Source organism: Lipophrys pholis (assembly GCF_963383615.2).
Source record: "Lipophrys pholis genome assembly, chromosome: 2".
NCBI classification, from domain to species: Eukaryota; Metazoa; Chordata; class Actinopteri; order Blenniiformes; family Blenniidae; genus Lipophrys; species Lipophrys pholis.
The window spans coordinates 27,709,935-27,719,030 of record NC_137636.1 but is presented as its reverse complement, the minus strand read 5'-3'; positions in this window follow the sequence as shown (position 1 = coordinate 27,719,030).

The window sequence follows — 9,096 nt, the reverse complement described above, 5'->3', positions numbered from 1 at the left end:
TTACTGAATATGTAAAAAAAAAAAAATCAACATGCAAACATCAGCAGCTCTTTGTCACATGTTACTTACAGCTTCACATCTTCCATGTTTATGTCATGAAAACAGAGTTAGTTCTCGATTAAGAAACCCACTTTTAGTAAAATGGTAATTTTTAAAGGCCCAAACATACTTCCTTTACACATGCATTGCCACCTGCGTCTCAAACGTTGTCATGTGCCACTGCTCCCATAATCCTCTATGTTGTCGGCTTCATGTTTGCCAACATTTCTAAGGCAAACATTGTTGAAATAGGTTTAAAACTGCTAAAATACTCGTCTCCCTGGTTGTATTTGAATTTTGTTTGGGGGGGATAATTCATTGTCTTATGATTTCAACATTGATTTTTAACTTTTTAACTAAGAAGGCACACATCAAGTTAACTTTTGCTGGTCGTACATGATTCCCGTGGGCTCACCACCTGCAGGAAGGTTCTTAAAAAAATGGTGCAATGTGATCTGGGTGACAGTGCTCAGACTGTCACCCCCGCGACCCGGAAACGGATAAGCGGAAGAAAATGAATGAATGAATGAATGAATGGTCGTACATGAACTATACTCCACAACACTGCCCCCACAGGTCATCAGTGGTATTACTTTGTTTGCTACGCACCCATAATTACGTCACACACCAAATTACTCACGTAATAAATGCAGAAGATGGACAGAAGACTCCATCCGTAGCCATCTACTCACGCTATTAAACAGATCAGATCTTAGAGTTTTCAGGTCTGGAGACAGAACAGTCCCAGTAGAAGAAACTTTCAGATCTGAGTGAGTCCATTTAAGTTCTGCTACGGACGATGTCTCACCTCAATGTTTCATTGGCCTCCAGTTATTGACCTCTTTAATTCACATGTCTACAATAAGTGTGAACCTTTGCATCACTGCCACTTTCTAACGTCTCACATGAATGACACACTAAAACCCGATGTGTATATTGTTTGTGTTTCCTGGCAGCGTTGTTAGCTCTCAGCATGGTATGAATAATTGAGATAGTTGGGATCGCTCTCCTGCCATGTTTCAAGTTAGAAGTGTGAACAAAAGCTCATTCAGTTTAGTGGCTCTTAAAGATGCACTGTGTAGGATTTACTGACATCTCCCTGTATGGTTCCCATAGTCAAGTAGTGGAAGATAAGCGACTCCCTGTGCTCCGGATGGGTGACCGAATCATCTCAAACTTTTAGCCTACATCTTTTGTAGTCACCAGTCACCGAATATCGATTTAAATATATGTGGTATTCACTGTGAAAGGAGTTTCTTGGATTTTTGACATGATCAGAAGGCACAAAAGATCTAATTCCCACTTTTTGTACTGATGTGTTCTGTGCATCGTTATGTTTATGCTTGAAAACTGATGAGAATAACATGCATAAACATAAAGACTTTTCTCACTGAAGTAATACAAGGGAGAGGATTAAAAAATCATTGAGTCTGTCATAATGACTATGATCATTTTATGAAAACTGCACATTAGATCGGGCAAGAAATTCTTCTTGTACATCAACAGCATGTAAATACAGTCAGTTTTGTCTCAAAAAGGCCGGAAATCATCAACAAGACCCAGGATTTGACATTTCTAAATATTACAATAAAAGGTTACAGTTGCAAAAATGATTTTTTAGATTTGAACTCATGAAAGCTTTGATTGCTTTCTTTTTTTCCCCTGCCAACAGATTGCTCCAAATCCACACAGTAACCTCTCTACTGTGCATCCCAGCGCAAATAAATCTTGTCTTTTCTGTCTAGCAAACCACAGAAATTTGTTTTACAAAATAATTCTTGAAAAGATCAATCACAAGAGTAACAATCCAACACTTTGCTGGAGCTTCAACTCTCACTGAATAAAATCAAAGCTAATATTTGTGGTGTTCACTTCCATTTCAGGAAGTTTTAGCAAACATGCTTGTCTCTGTTTAGATTTCATGAGATTTTAAAGTTTCTCTTGGTTTAATATCCACCATCAGTGCTGGATGTTAATGGATTTTGAGTTTTCGTATTGTTCTGCAACTGAGAATCACATTTGAACGCGCAAGTCACCTGCTTTTGTTAGGGTTTTCTTTTTCATGTTACAAGATCGATCACACTTGCAATTACTGTGTTCCTGCATGTTTACACATAATGAGCTGAAGGAAGGCCATTGATTATTTCAGCTCTTTAATAAATGAGAGAATGCGCTTGAAGGCATCAGGGGAAGTGTGAAGGTTAAAGACCGACAGGCATCAGGTTATCAGGTTACCAGTTGGTGGGAGAGGTAGGAAAGTTTAGAGGGAGTCGTGGGCAGACAGAGTGTGGCTGTGACTGGTTCAAACAGACCCTGAGCCCTTGAGCAAATAAAGGAAAAGGAATCAGATGCGGAATTTTACATTTAAAAAATAAGGAATGTGGAGGAAGCTAGAAATGCTTCACAAAATCCTGCTTTGGACTTTTGAATAACAGTGAGAATACACACAACAATGGGAACACAGTTCGAGCCTATTTTGATAGAAATGTGTCTGAAGCACATCAGGAACGTCGCAGTGGTGAACTGGAACACAAAGTGTAACGAAGCAAAAAGCATTTCTCATTTTCAGCGAAATCATTCCTGAGGAACTCAACTCAAACCACCGATAGGTTTCAGTATTAATGTTTCAGCCACTACATGGCTGAAACATCAATAACGTGATTTTTTTTCTCTATGGCATGTCGACTGAAAACGCCCTATTGCAAAGCTCTAAACCAATCAGGAAAGCACAAATATTTTAGTTTGGAACCAATATGGACTAGTTTACCTCAATGAACTAACTTCTCTTTAAAAACAACAATTAAATATATAAATACAAACCATTTGCTGTATTAGAGTTTTAGGAATTCATGCAGCTGGGACCTCGTCACCAGTTGGGAAGCTCCCATTTCCCAGTTTAACGAGTTCACCAGACAATAACAAACACGCTGCATCACTTCCTTCACTCAGAGTCCGCAAAAAGGACAAATGAGGAATTGAAGATCGGGATGTTCAGTTTACATCACGTTTGTCCATGATTGCTGTGCATTAACAATATTCATAACGGCTACTTTTAACGCTTTAAACTACAGATTTACTTCAATGAATGTGCGAGAGAAAGTTCCGTCTATGATTAAAAAAGAGACTGATGAATGAGAATGCCTTCAAACCCACTTTCTGGCAGTTCTCAGAAATGTTCCCAATGTGAAGCTTCCGGTTTAGATCAATTCCTCCCACTGAGAAAAGAGATTTCTTCTTTCTCCCACTTACTCAGAAATGCAACAAAATAAAAGATTTGGCTGTGTCGAGCTGTGGGGCGACATTAAGGTTGATGAGATCGAAATGTTAAGGCAACGTGATGGCAGCTGAGAAAAAAAGCGTGATGAATGTTATTTAAGAGATACATTAGTGATTTGATTTCATATAGTGTCTTTAAATGTCAGTAATCTCTGAGCGATTGATTGGTCACAGATTGGAAATAGATAAAAAAAAAAAAAAGTATACAAAAGTACAAAAGCGCAACACAGGCATTTAATCCTGCAGGTCAGAGGAAGGGATTCATTACAATAGAGGTGAATTTTCTTCACCACTCACTGGCTAAATTCCTGCTGCCTGGCTTGATTCCCAAGAGGATAGGATATCGAGTCATCCTCTTTCTTTCTTTCTTTCCCAGATTCAGGAAATACTTGGTTGAGACACAGCCCCTTAATATGAATATCTCAGTTATATGACTGCTTAACTTAAGAATAAAGAAAAGTTGAAAATAAAGACAGACATTTTTTTTCCCACCTGCATTTAAGTGAAGATTCAGAAAAGCGACACCGTGCTTCCCCCTCATTCATCCCTCTCGTCTCAGATTTCAATTACAGTAGCTGCGGCTGCATTTATAAGCCACTGATCGGCAGCTTGTTAGAGATGTGGATACATACTGCGTGGGCGCACATAAAAGCACAGTCTGCCCACTGACTGAGCTCTCCTGTGTGCCGACGAACAGTGGCGTTCAGTGTGAGCAGCTCCCTGGTGTTGGTTGACAGCTCCATGAGTTTGGGGCACAATGCGGCCTTTATTTGTGTGAGGGTTCCACCCTGTGAGTCAGGGGAGCTGTGTGTGTGTGTGTGTGTGTGTGTGTGTGTGTGTGTGTGTGTGTGTGTGTGTGTGTGTGTGTGTGTGTGTGTGTGTGTGTGTGTGTGTGTGTGTGTGTGTGCAGAGGTAGCAGAGCCCCAAGGGATCTGCTGTGAGGTGAGCTCTGTTACAGGACACAAAAGATGTGAAAAACACCTTCCTCCTGGAACCCCACCCCACCCCACCCCACCCCCCACCCCCCACCCCCATCCTGCCAGGAAATGAGTGAAAGTATGCTCACCACCAGATTACCTCATACACTCCCAAACTTCAGTTACCGACACTTGTGTCACTATTACAAATCTCCTCACTCAAGAACATCATGTGTTATATCTCACTCTAGTTTTTCTTTTGTTTTTGTTTATCAGACACATTTACATTCTTCTGCTTATTTGTGAAAACAGTTTGACAAGACACTATGTGACTGACAGTACATGACAATATTTAATGCATCACTTCCATAAAGATAACTGAAAATAAAAAGCGCAATTATACTGACAACTAGTCATGAGTCATTCACAGAGCATTATCCTTGTTTGTGGCTGGGCGCCAGCGAAAGAAAAATTAGTGGAATCTGCCTTATCACAATCTTTATATAAAAGGAGCGTAAACCAGTCAGGGCCTTGTTGAGAAGCAAATAGGCCGAGGGTCAACAATAACAATTGAATTCATTGCACAATTATAAAATAAACTTTAAGTGGGAACTTGGAGGCTTTCTGGTCATTTCATAAACTCCGTCAAAGGCCCAAACCATTTGTTTCAAGATTTCTTATTTGAAATTTAACAAATCCCAAATAGATGACATAATGATCTCCCACCACTAAAGCTGTAATGGTTGCACTATTATTGATTCCAGTGAGGCGTATTCCCAAACCCTGCTCTGTAAATTTTCCATGCTACAAAGTTCCGTATCAGACATCTACCATCCGTTCTTTTAAATCCGTTATGTTGCAGCATTAAGATAAGAGTATAAACTTTTAACCTCGAGTTAAAAAAAAACCCAAACCCCTCTGTAAATCAACCTGTGATTTTCAAAGTGTTAATGGGAATTTTTTTTTATTAAAAAAGGTTGACAATAAATAACTAACAGAGACTGTCAAGGACATCACGACATGAAACACAGGAGAAGAGTACATCAGCACTTCAAACTACTCAAACTCAAACGTTCAAGCTTGCAGATTAATCACCTTCTATATTCACAGGTCACAGAAAGAAAAAATTGTAAAATAGGTGTTATAGATTATTGTTGGCAGTAACCTTTCACTTTTGGCAATTGTACTTGTAAATCTTAAATATAGTGAAGATTTGAGAAGGTGGCCTTGCAAATGTTCTCTTCAGCAAAGCTCAGAAATCCAATATGAAAGAACGCATGAACCAACACATGTCTACAAGTCTGTCATCCATAAACAACCAACAGATGCAAGAAAACAAGAATCAAGTGCAAAGAAAAGGTTACGTGATAACAACTGAGACCACCAACTGAAAGATTTATTTATATTCTATACATTCCATTTCATTTCTCTGTGGTCCGACATAACTTCATTTGATGAAACTTGACATGAACAGACAAGATTAAATCATGTGATTTACACGACGTGACTGAACTAGATTAGACTCAGAGATTAGGTACAACACTGTGGTATGACCGAGACATGAAGCTGCTAAAAGCTGAAGCCTCACCAGTAAGACACAATGACCTACAACAGAACATTTGGACATTAACACATCTCCTATACCATCCATCCATCTTCTTTATTCTACACTTCTTTATTCAAGCGAGAGTCACACTGAACAGGCAAGAGAAAACAAGAAAGCCACAGTCCATCAAGTTCACACCTACAGAAACACTGATCAACCTTAAACACAGGTCTTTGGACTGTGTGAGGAATCTGGAGTGTCTGGAGAAAGCCACATATATACTCCACATAAACACAGGGAGAACATGTGAAAAAAAAAGCCATCAACCCATAATTAAACTAGATTAAACTTGTCACTGTGATTCGCGAGTGCAAACATCACCAGACACAGCCATTTCAACAGGTTTTACATTTTTTGTATTGAACCTTTTTATGCCCAGACACACTATATGGCCACATCATACATTTCAAATCAACTTGTTCTCGAGATGATTGTTACCGTTGTAATATATTCCTATAATTCTGTGAGAGACCTCCAGCTGGGTCCAAACTGCTGCAGGAAAAGTACTCACAGGAACACTCTGGCTTTTATTTGGTGGTTTCTAATAAAATCATGGATACATTTATTTTCCTCACATACAAGAAGCGTGATAACCCCGAGCATGTTTGAAAGACCTGGTAGTGCCACATGGAACACTGTGCTCTCAGAGTGCTTCATCCTGGAGGTTCAGTGAGTCTGCCAAAGTTGATTGAGATGGAGTTCAGGCTAGTTTAATTACAGGAGGCAAACACTTTCTCTGCCAGTAAAATTATCTCTAAAATGCTGATGATGTTGATGCTTCGTGCTTCTTCATGTGACCCTGAACAGTTTCTTCGTTATCACCTCTCTGATGAATCACAGAGCCCCGAGCCTCTACTCTGAGCTGTGTCTCTCTACTCACTGTATTTTCCTCTAACCTGCCCGATGTTTGTTTTGTGTTGTTGTCTGTATGGTTTTTTTTTGAGGTAGATGAGGCAGATGACCGCTCACCGCTCAGTCTGGTTCTGTTTGAGATCTCTTCCTAGGAAAGAGCGCTTGTTGCCCAGTGCTGCCCCAGCGGGTAACAATTTCTCTCTGTAATAACATTTAGTCCCGACGTGTCAATGTAGAGTGGCGTGAGAGGACTTACGTGAGGATTGGATTTGAGTAAACAGGTTTGCTCATCACGGAGGGTGCTGCCCAGCGTCTAAAAGCTGCTAATGCTTTCTGCCTGCATCCTGGAGGAGTTGAGGAAATAACCCTGATGTCATCGTCATTATCTCCACTCAGGCTTGAAACCTGAAAAGTTAAACAGGATATCTTGAGCCACAAAGTGGAGGTGTGGAATCTGAATGTCAATTACCAGCCATGTAGATTCTGGTAAATCACGCTGCTGTACTGCATTATGGGAAATGTTACATTAAACTTTTGTGTCTGGCCCCTTCCGGAAACAACTATGTAATTGGATGTTTCTAGTTCAAATAGTTCATTGGATAGAGCAGTATAGAAGATGTATGAGTAGTTGACTGTATGCATGTATTTTAAATTCATTGATCATCCAATGTTTTGACAAATTGTATGTTGTAATGTTACTTTTATGGGCTGGTTCAACTGATTATAAGGAAAAGGGCTGAACAGGCTGGAAATTTGATTTAACAATATTTGAATTAGACAAATAGTGAATGAAAACAGAGATCATCTAAGAAGCAAAGAAAAAAAAACTAACTAAAAAACAAACAAAAAAAAAAAAAGAATTCCAGTAAATAAAATCTTATTTGAGAGAGAGAGAGAGAGAGAGACAGACAAAGAGAGACAGAGAGAGAAATTTTCTCAGAAATTGATGTGAATTTGGTCATTTTACTCATGTAATGTTGTTCTGGGATTTTAGCTTTTAGTCTAAAAACAACAACCTTCTTAACTTGTGTTCAAAAAGGAATTCGCTTGCTCTCAGACGCTAATTAAAATGTTTCACCTGCCTAATGTTTCACTTCTGTTCTTCAGTTAATTAGTTTTGTGGAATTCAACAGCATCACATAGAAATCCTGACAGTTGTAGCTCTCAGATCAGTTAATGTGACTGTAATCTATTGGAAAACAAATAACTAAATAGCTTCTCTGATTGGAATTTGCCACAGTCCAAACGGCACCAGTGAGATCATGTTCTGCTATTTCCCAGCATTGCATGGAGAAATGTTTGCCCAGATTGGACTACTGCTAATGTCCGTGTGTTAATTAGTTTCGCCTCACTTTCATTGCCAGACATAGGAGAACTGTTCTGTTCCGTAATCGTTCACATTTTCTTTCTGTGAGCAGAGGAGGGCAATTGTACATGATGTAGCTCAAGCTGTTAAGATGTGATGACAAATGAGGATAATTGTTCAGTTTTAGTGCAGAATAATGTTGTGCATAATCACATTTTGACTCTTGTGGGGAAGCAGACTACTTTATTTCATTTAAAGACTCAATCTCAGCTGACAGCAGAAGAAGTGAAACAGAGTTGATCAGAAAACGTCACATTGATGAAAACACACGCAGTCTTCAGCCAGACGTTCACTGGCATTTCCTGCTCTGCCTGCAGCTCCTGCCAACGACCTTGCAGATAACTTCAGCTCTAAAGTTATAAATATAATTGATACCATAGCACCAGTCAAAGCTAAAGTAGTGTGTGATAAGAGAAAAGCACCGTGGAGGAATAATAGACTGGTTAAGGCCCAGAAAAGACAGTGCAGACAGGCAGAGTGCAGGTGGAGAAAATCTAACCTCCACCTTCATTATGACATCTACAAAGAAATGCTTCACATGTAGAACCCAGAATTAAAAAGGGCCAGACAATCTTTCTTCTCTGAGATCATCACCAATCACAGTAATAATGCTGGTACTTTGTTTAGTGTTGTGGACAGACTGACCAATCCCTCACCATCAGTACCTCCTGAACTGTTATCAGATGTATCTTGTAATGATTTTCATCCTATTTCACCCATAAAATGACCCAGATCAGACTGAGAGTCAGTCAGTCGACCTCCAGCATTACGACTGTAACACTTGAGCCTCCACACAAAGATGTTCTGTCTAATCTGGCAGATTTTCACCTGTTAGACTGTGCAGCACTAACCGACATTGTTCAGCTCCCTTTCACCCTCCTACAATTAGGCAGCTCTGCTCTGGCACGTGGCACATGGCACCACGAGAGGAAGTACTTCTTCCTCTGCCCAAGATGGGCATGTGTGGGCGGAGACAGTCCAGCACACACAGACAGAGCAGATTCTGAATGTAGCTCCTATAATCTGGTATTGAAATGGCT